At 42.4% G+C, this 17,761-nt stretch overlaps 1 protein-coding gene across 2 annotated transcripts in view; it reads left to right on the plus strand.

Annotated features, from left to right (window-relative positions):
* The window catches only part of GRIA3 (glutamate ionotropic receptor AMPA type subunit 3), a 483,632-nt gene that overhangs the window by 172,703 nt on the left and 293,168 nt on the right, over positions 1-17,761 (plus strand). The window lies entirely within an intron of this gene.

Below are 17,761 nucleotides of genomic sequence, written 5' to 3' on the forward strand. Positions count from 1 at the left end.
GCACGTGGAGGGCTGGGATGGCTTTTCGCGAAAAGAAGTGCCGACTAGGTAGGTCATAGCGTGGTACTGTGTAGGCCATGAGCTCGCGGAAAGCTTTGCTTTCAACCAACCGGTAGGGCATCATCTGTAACGAGATTAGTTTGGCAATGTGGGCATTCAAAGCCAGTGTACATGGATGAGAGGATGAGTACTTTCTTGTCCTCCTCAGAGTCTCTGGTAGGGTGAGCTGGACTTGAGAGCTGATTATGGTGGAACTAGCGGTAGACATGGTGGACTGAGAGAGCTTTTTTAGCTGCTTGTAGAACTCGGACCCATAATCCGGGCCCCTTATACAGCTCTCAACATTATGTGTGCTGGAGCCTGCTTATTTGGGTCCTATGTCACCAAGGCTTGGCACCTCAGGGACTCATCCACAATTTGTCCATCTGCCACCTTATAGCTGTCACTTGCCAACTTAACATGCATGGCCTTGCTCAATGCAAGTCTATTGAGCAAGTCCAGACTTGTCTATTTGTTATGTGGCTGGAAGAATGGAAATTGCATACTTTTGGTCACATGACCAACCCTCTTTGCTCCGTCAGTGGAGAATCCTCAAGGCACGCCATGCATGCGATGACTGCAGATTTGTAGCCTAAGGCAGGACAACTCCTTTAAGCTTCATCAGCTTACTATGCTCACTCATGAAAATAAGCTGAAATTTTATATTTATACCCACAAAGTGTCTCTACCTGAAGCCATCTTAAAACTAACAGCAAAGTAAGTATAATATGCCAAAACTGAGAAGTTATTGAACACCCTTCATACTTATACAAACAGTATAGAACACATAAGTTAAAAAAATAACATGCAAACAAATTATGGCTTAATTGTTTTATTGATACAGATGGTTAGCCACTTGACCTTATCATTAGTTACGCAACACATTTAAGGAGGAAAAGGAATCATAGAACTACTGGTACCAAACCGGCAGGTCTGAAGTCTGGTAATCCAGGAAGTTTTAATCAGTCAATGTATAATAGTACATAAGTTATTGAAGGTTGTCTTTTCATTGCAGCGAAATGTAACTTTTCATTGCTGACCTGAAATATAACCATATAAGCAGAATCTGTACACACGCATGGCACAGTTATTGAAGTGTCCATGTTTTTTTAATCTCATACAATGCCTTTAAAAATAGAAATATTTTAATAGTGCCGCAGGGCAAACATGAAAGTCAGATGGATTGTTCCTGAGAGCAAATATAGCTGGTTTTTTTTTGCTGCAAAGGAGAATTGCATGGTGTAAAAAAGCGTGTGTTTCTTTAGCTAAGCAGGCTTATTATGAGATTGCACTTGATAGCAAAGTGGGTAACGCTAAAAATAAAAATCTTTTATGGCTGTTGAGCAAGTTGCGTTATACAGTTATAATGATGACCAGTTATTTCCTTTACAAAACTGTGTTAGCAGATTGTCAAAGGTTGTATCTGCAAAAATAAGTTTTTGTACCGTAAATCAAATAATGGACTTATATGGATTAAGTTGTGTAATGCAAATCAGCAATTTTATTTTACAATGCTACAAGAAACAAAAAGACTATGTAAATTTAAGATCCACAAAGTTCAGGTTCAGCTTAAGGCTAAGTGCTCACGTAGCAGAAAAGTTCTGCTCAAAAACCTGACTCCCTTCCCAGAAACCGCGCGTTTTTTTCTGCGCGCTTTCCATGCGAAATTAATGAGCATGCTGCGTTTTTTACCGCGATGCGTTTTTTTTCGCGATAAAAAACGCATCAATATGCACATGGTTTTATTGGCAAAACCGCTAAAATACCGCTAAAAAAACGCTGTGTGTAAACACAGCCTAATCCTTCCATGCAATGTCTGGCCTGTCCCAGCCAGTGACCCTGGAACCTCAGAAAATACAATGGGTTTACTTTTGCTATATGCAACATCTAGTTAATAAAGTTAGTAGAATGCTATTTTTGCACCTGAAATTAACAGTGCAAGGGATGAAAAAATCTATTTTACCAGGAATCACATTGTGGAAGCATGGAAAGCATGGATATTCATGCAAGCACAGACATAGAAGATCAAACACGATCATTTGTAAAAGCACAAATTCATTTAGGTCTTCATAAATCCATGTACTGTATACAGAGGCCAGTAGATGCTTCCACATTTCAGGTCACATTGTCCTTTGTCATGGCACTTACCTAACTATGACAAAGGGCTCTTTGGTCTGAAATGCAAGGGAATATACTTGCCTGGATATACATGGATTTTTTGTGAACCTAAATGGAGTAGTGATTTCATGAAATATCAGATGTTGGAACCTGTTGTTTGATCTTTTGCAGGTAACATTAAGCCAGGGTTCCATTTATATATTGCAGTTTTACATATAAACCGGTATGAATAGACTACTTAAAGAGACACTCTCATCAAAGTTTTTATCCTCTTAATGTATTGCAGTCATCATATTATATAGCACTGTGTACTTACAATTGCTCATTTTGTCTTTCTAACCAGATAATTATTCTGTTTTCCATCAGGTGTATGACATCATGTGATTAACAACTTACTAGTTGAATCCTTCTAAGCTCTATATAGAAACAGGAGGTCTCTTTTCCCAGCATGAGTCATGATTACAACTTCAATTCTACATCACTGCAAAGTCCCCGGTAGGGTGAGGAGCAGAGCAGTTGGGTCAGGACTTGTAGAGAGAGAGAGAAAACTCATGCAGGGAATTGAGACCTCCTGAATCTAGATAGAGCTTAGAAGGATTCAGCAAGACTGTTTTAATCATGTTATACTAAAGGAAAAAGGGACACAAAGTGCAATAGGGTCTTATCCAAGGGAGAAATAAGGTGTTAGATAATTTGAGGAACTGCTCAAATGTCACGATTCTGTTACCCACAATGGAGGAATTAGGATGAATCAGCTGCTGCAGCACTTTCAGAATGGGAACCCCGTCGTAGCAGTCAAGGGGTAGGAAAATAAGGGCCATAGTACGCACTGCCAAAGTAGATATAAGGAACCAGGGAACAATGATGGTAAGATCAAGTGGTTTATTCTCTACGCATTTCAAAGTTGAACTAACTTCTTCCTCAAGAAGAAAAAGATCTATTATTGTAGGTCTATTGAGATAGAAGTTAGCTCAACTTCAAAATAAGTTTAGAATAAACCAATTGATCTCACCATTATTTTTCCATAGTTTCTTACATTTACATCGGAAGCATGGACTATGACCCTCATTTTCCTATCCTTTGGTTTAATCATGTGATGTCATAGACTTAATGTAAAAGAGAAGAATTAATTGGGTAGAAAGGCAAAATGAGCAATTGTAAGTGCACAGTGCTGTATAATATGATGAATGAAATATATTAACCCCTTCCTGACATCAGACGTACTATCCCGTCCATGGGACCTGGGCCCCTATGCCCATGGACGGGATAGTACGTCTACCGCGATCAGCGGCGCCCACGTGGTGAGCGCCGCTGATCGCGGCCGGGTGTCAGCTGATTATCACAGCTGACACGCGGCACAATGTGTCAGGGGCGGTCACGGACCGCCCCGACACGTTAACCCCTTGCACACCGCGATCAAACATGATCGCGGTGTACCGTGGGTTAAAGGGAAGCATCGGCAGGGAGGGGGTTCCCTCCGTGCTTCCCTGAGCCCCCCACGGCAGCGCAATGTGCAGCGCTGCTGCGGGGGGCTCCTTTCCTGCAGGCCCCCGAATCCAAGATGGCGACGGGGGCCTTCGGGGGCCTGCAGGAAGCTGGCTTCCTCAGTGCCTGCAAAGCGCAGGCATGAGGAAGCCTTCTGCACTGCCTGTGACAGATCGCTGATCTGTCACAGTGATCTGTGACAGATCGCTGATCTGTCACAGTGATCTGTGATGTGACAGATCAGCGATCTGTCACAGGACAGTGATGTCCCACCTGGGACTATTTAATAAAGTAAAAAAAAAATAAAAAAAAAGTGTTAAAATAAATTTAAAAAAATTGCCAAATAAATTAGAAAAAAAAAAAATATTCCCCCAAATAAATCCATTTTTTAGAAATAAAAAAAAAAACAATAAAAGTACACATATTAGGTATCGCAGCGTCCATAACGACCCGCCCTATAAAACTGTCCAATTAGTTAACCCCTTTAGCGAACCCCTTAAAAAATAAAAATAAAAACGAAGCAAAAAATAATGATTTATTATCATATCGCCAAACAAAAAGTGTAATAACGCGCAATCAAAAAAACGCATATAAATATCCATGGTAACGCTGAAATCGTCATCTTGTCCTGCAAAAAATGAGCCACAACACAGCATCATCAGCGAAAAAATAAAAAAGTTATAGCTCGCAGAATAAAGCGATGCAAAAATAATTATTTTTTATATAAAATAGTTTTCATTGCATAAAACTGACAAAACATAAAAAAACGACCTAAATGAGGTATCTCTGTAAGCGTACTGACCCGAAGAATAAAACCGCTTTATCAATTTTATCGCACGCGGAACGGTGTAAACGCACCCCCCCAAAAGAAATTCATGAAACGCTGGTTTTTGCTCATTCTGCGTCCCAAAAATCGGAATAAAAAGCGATCAAAAAATGTCACGTGCCCGAAAATGGTACCAATAAAAATGTCAACTCGTCCCGCAAAAAATAAGACCTCACATAACTCAGTGGGTCAAAATACGGAAAAATTATAGCTCTCAATATGTGGTGATGCAAAAACTATTTTTACAATAAAAAGCGTCTTTTAGCATGTGACAGCTGCCAAACATAAAAACTGCCATAAATAGTAAATCAAACCCCCCGTTATCACCCCCTTAGTTAGGGAAAAATAATAAAATTAAAAAAATGTATTTATTTCCATTTTTCCATTAGGGTTAGGGTTAGGGCTAGGGTTAGGGTTAGGGTAGGGTTAGGGCTAGGGTTAGGGTTAGGGTTAGGGCTGAGATTAGGGTTAGGGGTGTGTTGGGGTTCGGGTTGGAGTTAGAATTGGGGGTTTCCACTGTTTGGGCACATCAGGGGCTCTCCAAATGCAACATGGCGTCTGATCTCAATTCCAGCCAATTCTGAGTTGAAAAAGTCAAATGGTGCTCCTTCCCTTCCAAGCTCTGCCATGCGCCCAAACAGTGTTTTACCCCCACATGTAGGGTATCAGCCTACTCAGGTCAAATTGCAAAACAATTTTTGGAGTCCAATTTCTTCTGTTACCCTTAGGAAAATAAAAAATTGGGGGCAAAAATATCATTTTTGTGGAAAAAAATGATTTTTTCATTTTCATGTCCGAGCGTTATAAACTTCTGTGAAGCACTTGGGGGTTCAAAGTGTTCACCACACATCTAGATAAGTTCTGTGGGGGGCCTAGTGTCCAAAATGGGGTCACTTGTGGGGAGTTTCAATAGTTTAGGTACATCAGGGGCTCTCCAAACGCACATGACACCCGCAGACCATTCCATCAAAGTCTGCATTCCAAAATGTCACTGCTTCCCTTCCGAGCCCCGACGTGTGTCCATACAGTAGTTTTCTCCCACATATGGGGTGTCAGCGTACTCATGACAAATTGGACAACAACTTTTGGGGTCCAATTTCTCCTGTTACCCTTGGGAAAATAAAAAAATTGGGGACTAATTGATCATGTTTGTGGAAAAAATAAGATTTTTTTATTTTCATGCCCGGGCATTATAAACTTCTGTGAAGCCCTTGGGGGTTCAAACTGCTCACCACACATCTAGATGTGTTCCTTAGGGGGTCTCGTTTCCAAAATGAGGTCACTTGTGGGGGATTCCAAATTAGCTACATTAGGGGCTCTCCAAAGGCAACATGACACCCGCAGACCATTCCATCAAAGTCTGCATTCCAAATGTCACTACTTCCCTTCCGAGCCCTGACGTGTGTCCATACAGTAGTTTTCTCCCACATATGGGGAGTCAGCGTACTCATGACAAATTGGACAACAACTTTTGGGGTCCAATTTCTCCTGGTACCCTTGGGAAAATGAAAAAATTGGGGACTAATTGATCATGTTTGTGGAAAAAATACGATTTTTTTATTTTCATGCCCTGGCATTATAAACTTCAGTGAAGCCTTTGGGGGTTCAAAGTGCTCACCTCACATCTAGATAAGTTCCTTAGGGGGTCTAGTTTTCAAAATGGGGTCATTTGTGGGGGGTTTCCACTGTTTAGGTACATTAGGGGCTCTCCAAAGGCAACATGACACCCGCAGACCATTCCATCAAAGTCTGCATTCCAAAACGTCACTACTTCCCTTCCAGTCCCCGACGTGTGCCCATACAGTAGTTTTCTCCCACATATGGGGTATCAGCATACTCAGGACAAATTGGACAACAACTTTTGGGGTCCAATTTCTCCTGGTACCCTTGGGAAAATAAAAAAATGGTGACTAAAAGATCATGTTTGTGGAAAAAATATGAATTTTTTATTTTCACGCCCGGGCGTTATAAACTTCTGTGAAGCACTGGGGGGTTCAGAGTGCTCACCACACATCTAGATAAGTTCCTTGGGGGGTCTAGTTTACAAAATGGTGTCACTTGTGGGGGGTTTCCACTGTTTAGGTACATCAGGGGTTTTCCAATCGCGACATGGTGTCCGATCTCAATTCCAGCCAAAAACGTCAAATGGCGCTGCTTCCCTTTCGAGCTCTGCCATGTGCCCAAATAGTGGTTTACCCCCATATGTGGGGTATCAGCGTACTCAGGACAAATTGCACAATAACTTTTAGGGTCCTGTTACCCTTGGAAACATAAGAATTGAGGGTGAAAAGATCATTTTGTGGAAAAAATATGATTTTTTAACTGTACGGCTTTATGTTATAAACTTCTGTGAAGCCCTTGGGGGTTCAAAGTTCTCATCACACATCTAGATAAGTTCCTTAGGGGGTCTAGTTTCCAAAATGGTGTCATTTGTGGGGGGTTTCCACTGTTTTGGTACATCAGGGGTTTTCCAATCGCGACATGGTGTCCGATCTCAATTCCAGCCAAAAACGTCAAATGGCGCTGCTTCCCTTCCGAGCTCTGTCATGCGCCCAAATAGTGGTTTACCCCCACATGTGGGGTATCAGCGTACTCAGGACAAATTGCACAATAACTTTTAGGGTCCTGTTAACCTTGGAAAAATAAGAATTGAGGGTGAAAAGATCATTTTTGTGGAAAAAATATTATTTTTTAATTGTATGGCTGTATGTTATAAACTTCTGTGAAGCCCTTGGGGGTTCAAAGTTCTCACCACACATCTAGATAAGTTCCTTAGGGGGTCTAGTTTCCAAAATGGTGTCATTTGTGGGGGGTTTCCACTGTTTTGGTACATCAGGGGTTTTCCAATCGCGACATGATGTCCGATCTCAGTTCCAGCCAAAAACGTCATATGGCGCTGCTTCCCTTCCGAGCTCTGCCATGCGCCCAAATAGTTGTTTACCCCCACATGTGGGGTATCAGCGGACTCAGGACAAATTGCAACATAACTTTTAGGGTCCTGTTACCCTTGGGAAAATAAAAATTGGGGTGAAAAGATCATTTTTGTGGAAAAAATATGATTTTTTAATTGTACCGCTGTACGTTATAAACTTCTGTAAAGCCCTTGTGGGTTCAAAGTTCTCACCACATATCTAGATAAGTTTCTTGGGGGGTCTAGTTTCCAAAATGGGGTCACTTGTAGGGGTTTTCCACTGTTTAGGTACATCAGGGACTCTCCAAACGTGACATGGCGTCCGTTCTGAATTCCAGCCAATTTTGCATTGAAAAAGTCAAACTGCGCTCCTTCCATTCTGAGCTCTGCCATGCGCCGAAACAGTCGTTCCCCCCCACATATCAGGTATCAGCGTACTCAGGACAAATTGCACAATAACTTTTGCAGTCCAATTTCTCCTGTTACCCTTGGAAAAAAAAAAATTGAACCTGAAGTATTTTTTTTGTGAAAAAAAGTTAGATGTTCATTTTTTTTTTAAATATTCAAAAAAATTCCTGTGACGCACCTAAAGGGTTAATAAACTTCTTGAATGTGGTTTTGAGCACCTTAAGGGGTGCAGTTTTTAGAATGGTGTCACTTTTGGGTATTTTCTATCATATAGACCCCTCAAAGTGACCTCAAATGTGAGGTGGTCCTAAAAATAAAATGGTGTTGTAAAAATGAGAAATCGCTGGTCAACTTTTAACCCTTATAACTTCCTAACAAAAAAAATTTTGGTTCCAAAATTGTGCTGATGTAAAGTAAACATGTGGGAAATGTTAGTTATCAAGGTTTTTTTGTGCCATATCTCTGTGATTTAAGGGCATAAAAATTCAAAGTTGGAAAATTGCGAAATTTTCAAAATTTTCGCCAAATTTCCGTTTTTCTCACAAATAAACGCAAGTTATTTGAATGAAATTTTACCACTAACATGAAGTACAATATGTCACGAGAAAACAATGTCAGAATCACCGGGATCCATGGAAGCGTTCCAGAGTTATGACCTCATAAATGGACAGTGGTCAGAATTGTAAAAATTGGCCCGGTCATGAACGTGCAAACCACCCTTGGGGGTGAAGGGGTTAAGAGGCTAAAAACTTTGATAGGAGGAGGAGGGCTTCTTTTAAGTGGTTAGCCAGTTTATCTGCACTTTAACAAATATGTTAGGGACATGATTTAGTTACACATGCTAGTATTTAACTATTATAAGTTCTCCTTCTGTGCTTCTTTGTCTACTTTCCTCACAGATAGCATAGAGCCATTGTCCAAAAAAATGAACAAGCAGGTGACTAGACATGCACATTTGCCTCCACCAATTTAAAATCTCTGCATGTGGGAGTATTTTTATCAACTGAAGAAGGTTGATGAGCTGGAATTGTAAATGCTCCTCCATCAGCAGCTATTTTGTGATCAGAAACTCTGTGCAGTCTGTGAGGTAGGCAGCACTAAGAAGCAGAGAAGGAAAATCTGTAATACTTATATATTAATATAAGTGCCACAAAATCATGATCCAAGCACATTTTAGGGGCAATCCTTTTAATGATTACAAATTATACTGCTAAATATCTGAAGGACAAAAATCTATGGTAATTTTGGAAACTTGAGATCTTAAACCTAGAGAATACCTAGAAGTAAACCTGAGGTCTGGATCTCTTGAGAATTTAAAGGGAATCTTTCACCAGGATTTAGGAGCAGAGACTTTGATTAGAGTGATATGTCACTTACCGAACTACTTACTGCAGTTTTGATACAATCACAGTTTTCAATGCTGCAGATCTAGCAGTTCTCCAAATGCTGAGCTCTGTATAACCCCGCCCCCACCACTGATTGGCAGCTTTCAATGTACACTGTGGGAATGGTGGAGGGGGAGTTTTCAGAGCTCATGAATACGGAGGACTTCATGGCAGCAGGTTTACTAGTCCTCTAGTGATAATTTCCTGCTAATAAAAAAGTGATATAAAAACTACAGCAAGCATCCAAGTAAGTGATCCATTACTGGATTTAGGGTGAATTTCTCTACATTAAGCTGCTCTCAGATTAGATGGTAAAAATCTTGGGACAGATTCCCTTAAAATCTAGATGGAGATTTAGCATGCTTATTCTTCATTTGCTTCTTAACCTAAACTGAACCCTGCATTTTCAGTTTGGATCTTATACTGGCAGCTCATAGCAATCCAAGGTCAATCTAAATATTCTTTTAAAGCCCCTACATGGATCCAAGGTGCCCCTGATTAATTTTTACAAGGATTCTTTAGTGTCTGTGTGGCCAACTAGTTCCCCAATAGATAAAGCAAGGGAGACACAAAGAGCAATATGGTCTTATCCGATAGTAAGTTAGCACTTTTTAAGTAGGAAGCTGCTTTCCTGGTATTAGGTGGTTAAAGCACATGTAGGAAAGGCTGCAGATCCACAGGTCGGTTAACGACCCGACAATACATTACACTGCAGAGAAGATGTAGATTCCAGTCCGCGCTGCCCAAATAATAGATTTCCAAGACTTAGTAACAGTTAAGAAGTGGTTTAATCAACGCATTTCAGGGTGAATACCACCCCTTCCTCAGGAAAATACCACATATAGCTATTTGTGGTATTTTCCTGAGGAAGGGGTGGCATTCACTCTAAAACGCGTCGATTAAACCACTTCTTAACTGTTACTACGTCTTGGAAATCTATTATTTGGGCACCGCGGACTGGAATCCACATCTTCTCTGCAGTGTATTATAACTAGTTCCCCAGAAATGTCCAACTTGAGTTTTTACAGGTGAATCAGTATCATAGATTTTTGTTTTGTTGAGAATCCCTAATGCAGGGTGCTAATTTGAACATTAGTTGATCTTTTCCAGTGGCTTCATAACCAGTAATTCTTTCAAGAATCTCATTTTCTATTCATTTCATAAACCCCTTTTCTCTCCTATAAAGACTTTTAATGTATGGTTCTGTATTTTACCTGCCTATACACATAACAAATCGGTATGCTACACTTACATAGAGGATAGCAAACACACATAAGTGATCCGTCTCATGTTAATAATGCTATTTATTTCAAAGGTGCCTGCGAGATCGAAACTCTCAGTCTCCCATTCCACCATTTGTATGCTGAGCTCCATCTCTCCCACTGCATTGTAAGATATAATTTACACAAACATCATGCCGCAATCAAACTTTCCACACAAAATGTTTGTTTTCTTGGAAGAAAGAATGGCCGCATAATGAATGCAGTCACATTAAGTGTTTCCCATTGAATCAACAGCAATTTTTGCCTGACTTGGTTTCATTGCTGGATTTTTTTTTCCAGCGATGTGTAAGCAGTGAATGCACCTTGATGGATTCAGCTTGGATGATCCAAGCGTGCAAGTGGTAAAAGAGAGTCTATCAATTATAATTAGCGTCTCTTTGTGTGGGATACAACGTCAATGCATTCAGAATGAAAAAGGATTCCAGAAAAATAAATTGTTTCTAAAATCTGTGATTGGACCGGAAAGCAAAAGATGTTGCTTCTGAGCTCTCCAAGGTTTAAATGGAATAAAGTGAAGTATTTCTTGAATACACTCACATACAACATTGTTAGGAATGGCGGAACGCACTAAATAAAAATATAAATAAAGTGCGTTCACCGCTCGGGGTCCACCGTGCAGTAGGTGAAATAACCGCTGCTAAGTGGTGGCAGGAGCAATATGGCGGAACTGCGCACAGGGTTAAACTCCACCCAGGTGCGCAAATCTCAGTTAAACTCATGGAGATGCCAAAAGTACAAACACAAATAACTGTGCCTGTTGTAGTCACAGTACTCAGTAAAAAGCGCACACACAGTATACGGTCACAGGATTAGCCCAAGACGGCGGCATTACGTCCGTCTAGACCTACCGTGTGTGCGGCGTTGCAACTGCTTCCAGATCTCTGAGATGGACCAATGAGAACTGGAGCAGGACCTGAGCACATGACTCCTGATCTCCAATGGGAGATCGTCCCATGAGCATGCCCAATAAGAGGACAGAAGGACTTAGCCTCAGGAGAGATTTTCTGCAAGGCAATCTCCTTTGCAATCTCCTCTGTAGTGGAAAAATAGGAGGAGAGTGCAGAATGTGAGGATCTGGATCCCTGCTGAGTAAACACAGGAATCCGACTCCTAACATTACCCCCACTCCTAGGGCCCCCCCTCCCTGAGCCTTACGATCCACCAACTTGTGCCCGTAAGAGGTATAGGCCTCAGACACGTCCGCAGGCAAGTCTGATGTCCCGGCAGATGACATAGAAACCCAGGATACATGGAAGGCCTCAGGGGTGGCAAGATCGCCAGGTCTGAGAAGGGACCTGTGGGAGACAGCAGGAGCAGAAGTTAAAGTGGAACGCCACCGTGTGTCGGAAGGCGTCTCCGCTCTTCGCTTAAGGAGGCTATTCCAAGCACAAAAGGCGCAGGCTCAAGTATATTTTTTAACATCCCGTGACCTGTGCGGCCACCAGTAAGACCTTGCCAGGAGTTTTGTGGTCTGCATATAGCCACAGTGACCACCCCTCCTGGACGTGTGTGCCCTGGCAAAAACCTTCGGTCGAAGGTGGGGAGGAACAAGGGTCTTACCCGGCGGTACAGAATTTGTCCGTTGCGGGGCACTGTTGTTCTGAGACCCCGCGTGTTGACAAGTAGGGCCGCAACTGGAGTCCTGTACCGGACACGCCTGGAGAACAGCGAGAGACACCTCCATGGGCTCTGGGGGTGGAACCTCTGGCTCGGGTAGTTCCAGAGGTTCAAAAAAATTGGAAGCCGGTGTAACCTTCCGCTTGGATTGAGCGCACTCCATACCGCGCTCCGAAAAACGGACGTCAATGCAGGTGGAAATGGCAATCAGCTCTTCCAAACTGGCAGGAACCTCTCTAGTGGAGAGAGCATCTTTAACATGCTCTGCCAAACCTCTCCAAAACACAGGGATGAGGGCTTTATCGGACCACTCCAACTCGGAAGCCAGTGTCCGAAAAAGAACGGCATACTGACTAACCGAGAGAGCACTCTGAGTCAAAGCTAGAAGCTGAAGAGAGGTATCGTGCGTGACCCGTGGAACGAGAAATACCTGCTTAATAGCTGTTAGAAAGTGAGCACCGGTCCGGACCTCTGGGTCACCACGCTCCCATAGTGGCATAGCCCACTCCAACGCTTTGCCCGACAGCAGGGAAACAATAAACCCCATCTTGGCCCATTCCGTAGGGAATCGCGCAGTCAGTAACTCCAGCTGAATGGAGCACTGGTTGATGAAACCCCTACAGGAGGCGCCATCGCCAGAAAATTTATCGGGCAACGGGAGGCGGGTAACTGTCGGCGCGGGGGAGAACGTGGACATACGGGAAACCGCGTCTGTGATTGCCTTTACAGCAGCTTTGGTGGATTGTGCAGCTAAGAGAGCCCTCTCAAGAGTGGCCAGCTGGCCCTCAAGCTGCCGAATACACTGTAAGAGTTGCTGCTGTTCTGCCATCACTAGCCAGACCCTGGCACTAGTATAATGTTAGGAACGGCTGAACGCACTAAATAAAAATATAAATAAAGTGCATTCGCCGCTCAGGGTCCACCGTGCAGTAGGTGAAATAACCGCTGCTAAGTGGTGGCAGGAGCAATATGGCAGAACCGCACACAGGGTTAAACTCCACCCAGGTGCGCAGAGCAATCTCAGTTAAATTCACAGAGATGCCAAAAGTACAAACACAAATAACTGAGCCTGTTGTAGTCACAGTACTCAGTAAAAAATGCACACACGGTATATGGTCACAGGAGTAGCCCAAGACGGCGGCACTACGTCCGTCTAGACCTACCGCGTGCACGGCGTTGCAACTGCAAGCACAAAGGAGGCTGCTACTGCAGCGCGGCATGGACACTGCCGCCAAACAACAAAGGCAAGGCACAAGCGCAATGTCGGACGCTAGCAGCTGTGCAAGTTGAAGCAGAGGAGCGCTGGCGCTGATACTAACTCAGTCCCTATTCACATGCGTAATATCAGAGGGAAGGGGTTTCAAATGAGTCAGTCACCAGAATCATGCATCCGTCCTCATACACACAGCAGCAAGTAAGTCTATACTAGCGCATGGCGGAACAGCTATGAGCGCCTTTTATAGTAGTCGGGACCTTCTGCACGCTTCCAGATCTCTGAGATGGACCAATGAGAACTGGAGCGGGACCTGAGCACATGACTCCTGATCTCCAATGGGAGATCGTCCCATGAGCATGCCCAGTAAGAGGACAGAAGGACTTAGCCTCAGGAGAGATTTGCTGCAAGGCAATCTCCTCTGCAATCTCCTCTGTAGTGGAAAAATAGGAGACTGCAGAATGTGAAGATCTGGATCCCTGCTGAGTAAACGCAGGAATCCGACTCCTAACACAGCATAATCCTAGTTTCTATCATGTTTGATGTTAACTGGATTTATACCCATCCATTATCCACTTATTCATACTTATAAGTAAGTTAAATCATCCATGAAAAAGGCCACAATACAAGGACTATTTGATATTAGATTAATATTTCAGTACAAGCTACTGTTAATTTAATTTTAAAAGTGCAATTGATCCTGACATCATCACGTGCTGTCAGTATGCAGCAGTCTACAGTTAGCGGTACATTTACAGACTGTACATTGTGGTAAAATGCACTTGTGTTCTTCCTTTGGAAAGAGTAGCAGACACACCTGGAATTTTTTAGTCTTGCTCCATTTCTTAAATGGATTACCAAGTCTATCATTTTTCATTAATGTGTTGAATTTTAAGTAGAGATAGGTGAATTGATTCGAGGAGGATCAAGTTCAGGTTGAGTTTCCTGAAATTTGTGGTTTTACGTGAATTTGAATATTCTGGGATTCGATTAGTGGTCCACAAAACAAAAACTTGCCAGGCATCGTTTCCAACACTGCTGAAGCATCAAAGAGCAGAAAAATGTCAATTTGTGTTGCCACATGGGTCTCTTCACAACGCCCTGCAACTATGACATGTTATGGATTATCATACCTTGTACATAGGTGGTCTATACCTGGGCAATCACAGCGGTTCCCAGTGGAGCACAGTTTATACCACAAAGTAGTTTTTCATCTTCAGTCACTTGATAGGTTTACTTCTACTGTAGAGTATAAACTTTTATGGTCAGCGGGGTCCTTTCTCTCTCTCCGGTAAAGTGTAAGCTCCTATGGTCAGCATGGTCCATTCTCTCTCTCCTGTGGAGTATAAGCTCTTATGGTCAGCGGGGTCCTCTCCTGTGGTATGTTTGTTCGTATGGTCAGCAGCATCCTCACTCTCTCTTTGTCACCTCTAAATCTCGCATGGTCAGTGAGGTTCTCTCTTTTTCTCCTCTCTCCTATGTGCATTTTGTGAGTAATCACAATCTATCCAGTATTGAAATTTGTGTGAAATTTTTTGCCATGAATCAAATGTTGGGAGAAATTTGGTGAAGTCAGTGAATTTGAATTTCAAAAGATCAACTCATTTATTATTTTAAGTAGTTCAGAGTATCTGAAACCTCCATTTTAATCATTTAAGGACTGATCTTATTTTGGCATTTCGATCTTCAGGAAGTTTTTCATTTATGTGCCAATCTACATCAGAAAGGTATCTTTTTTTAGCTTTTGGTCTACATAGTTATATGCAGAGGACAATATTTTTGGCATTCTAAAGGAGTTTTCTATGCTTTCTATGTAACAGAAGACAGCCGAATTGGGAATTTTTTTTATTTGCTGCATGGATAGGCCACATAACCACATTTATGTGACTTGAATACTTGTGGTCACGTGCCGATTAGATTCTACTGCACCTCTTGATGTACTACTCAACGCCCTGTTCTCTTAATGTTCTATGTACTATTGAGAGAAGTGCAGAAGAATCTAATCCGCACGAGACCACAAATTTGCAAATTGCATACATGCGGTCTTTTGACTACCCACTTATGCCAGTCACTATATGGCATAAATAACTCAAGTAGCTGATATTTTTATAGTACAGGTGTCAAGGCAACCTGTCAACATTCTGTGATTGTGCCGTGGTGTGCCAATGGGGTAAAGAAAGAGCACCTTTTCACCTTTTAACCAAGTACATGTTGAGGTCGAGCTTGACTGCACATCAAAGGGATTAAGTAGGCCGAGACAAAAAGTTTTTTTCTGGTCTAGATTATCATAACGGGATTTTGGCTGTCAATCACAGCCAGTTCTTCAAAGGATGCCAACTTTATAAGGTCTTTATCATACTACTAGATTATGGCCCGATGCTATCGCATCGGGAGGATGCGATAGCATCACACCTCTTGCCATGTTAACCCTCAACACACACACACACTCCTCTCACCTTTCACCATCTCCACTCACTCTTTCACTCCACATACGACCCCTTCTCTCACTCCGTCTCTCATATTCATGCCATCATCGCCGCTGCTCCACGATCCCCGACATCATCTTCCGCCGGCGCCATACTGGATCCAGACGTCCACGCCGGCGACATGTTCTTGCGGCGACGCCATCTTGAGTATCGTGAAATGCCGCGATAGTCAAGATGGCGAGTTTTCGCCGACGCCATTTTGGATCCCGACTTCGTCCTCGCCGGTGAAATGTTCTTGCGGCGACGCCATCTTGAATATCGCGGGATTTCGCCGATCCAAAATAGCGTCGCCGCAGGAACATGTCACCGGCGTGGATGCCGTCGGGAACCAAAATGGCGTCGGCGAAATCTCGCGAGATTTCGCCGACGCCATTTTGGATCCCGACGTCCTCCACGCCGGCGACATCTTCTTGCGGCGACGCCATCTTGACTATCGTGGGATTTCGCCGATCCAAAATGGCGTCGCCGCAAGAACATGTCGCCGGCGTGGAGGACGTCTGGATCCAGGATGGCACCGGCGGAAGATGTCGGGGATCGTGGATCAGCGGCGATGACGGCGTGAGTATGAGAGATGGAGTGAGAGAAAGGGTCGTATGTGGAGTGAAAGAGTGAGTGGACGTGAGTGGAGATGGTGAAAGGTGAGAGGAGTGTGTGTTGAGGAGTGTGTGTTGAGGGTTAACATGGAAAGAGGTGTGCGGTGACGTCACCGGTTACAACTGGACGGAAGTTGTTACAACCGGAAGCTGCTTAGGGCATTTATTATTATAGATTTGATGAAGGAGCCAATGCAGTAGCAAGCATGTTGAGGGTAATATCATGCTGCAGATGTCGAGAGAATCGTAGTTAATACTGTATATGCCCATTCTAATTCTGGCTACAGCAAATAAAGATTAAATGTTATATATAACAATTATTGGAAATTAATTATGTGCATAACGTTTTACATATTTACTTTCATAGGAATTTAGGAAGGTATAGACATTTTAATGGCATAGATAAACTTAATGTTACCATAGTCATAAAACATTCACATACTATGCATGTCAATATATTATGTTCCCTTCAGGGCAAAGAGTATGTCTGGAACTTCATTTCTATGTAAAACAACCTTTTTTTAACTTCTTGCCAGATCTTTAAGACTAATACATTTACTCCTAATGTCTCATGCATACATTCATATTAACATTGACTTAATCAAAGAGTGACATGTAATGAATATGTATTTTCAGGAGACTAACAGGGAAGCCAAGGGTTCACTAAGAACATTAGAGCTCCTAGAAGACAATAACTGCTAAATGAGGGTCACGTTTTGATGTAGGTAATCGGGACTTTGTGAATCCCAGTCTAGACTTAACATGCTTTGGAAGACTATAATAGATGTAAGGTTGCCTAGAAATGTTGTAATTTCATTCCGCACGAAGGAATATATCTAAATGGAAATCCCATTTTCTGTAACGTGCTTTACAAAGCCTAGAGAGAACTTCTCACTATGGCTTTACTGTTGAGAATAATTGCATCCAATAGAAAAAAATCCTACTTTCAAAGTAGCATGAAATCACATGCTATATATCTCATTTACCTTCTCAAATAGTAGTTTTATAATTCCACAAACTTAGTAGTCCCCGGCTACTTCACATAGTTTTTTCTTCAATAATCTACCTGGTCATGATCATACGTGGCGAATTGTAATTCCTGAGAACCAGAACAAACATTATTTTCACTTGATCCTGCACTTTAAGACAGCTGGTTAATGTAAGTACTATGATTCTAACCACAAGTATAACTTCAAGAGTTAACAATTTATTTTACTTGATTATATAGCACTATCAAATTCCGCAGCGCTTTACAGACATCATCATCACTGTTCCCATTGGGGTTCACAATCTAAATTCCCAATGAGTATGTCTTTGAAATGTGGGATTAAACCGGAGAAAATCCATGCAAACACGGAATTCTAATTCTATGTAATTGTGAACGAATCAAAATTTAG

The sequence above is a fragment of the Dendrobates tinctorius genome, unplaced genomic scaffold (assembly GCF_039654945.1).
Source record: "Dendrobates tinctorius isolate UK_male_01 unplaced genomic scaffold, ASM3965494v1 ptg000154l, whole genome shotgun sequence".
NCBI lineage: Eukaryota > Metazoa > Chordata > Amphibia > Anura > Dendrobatidae > Dendrobates > Dendrobates tinctorius.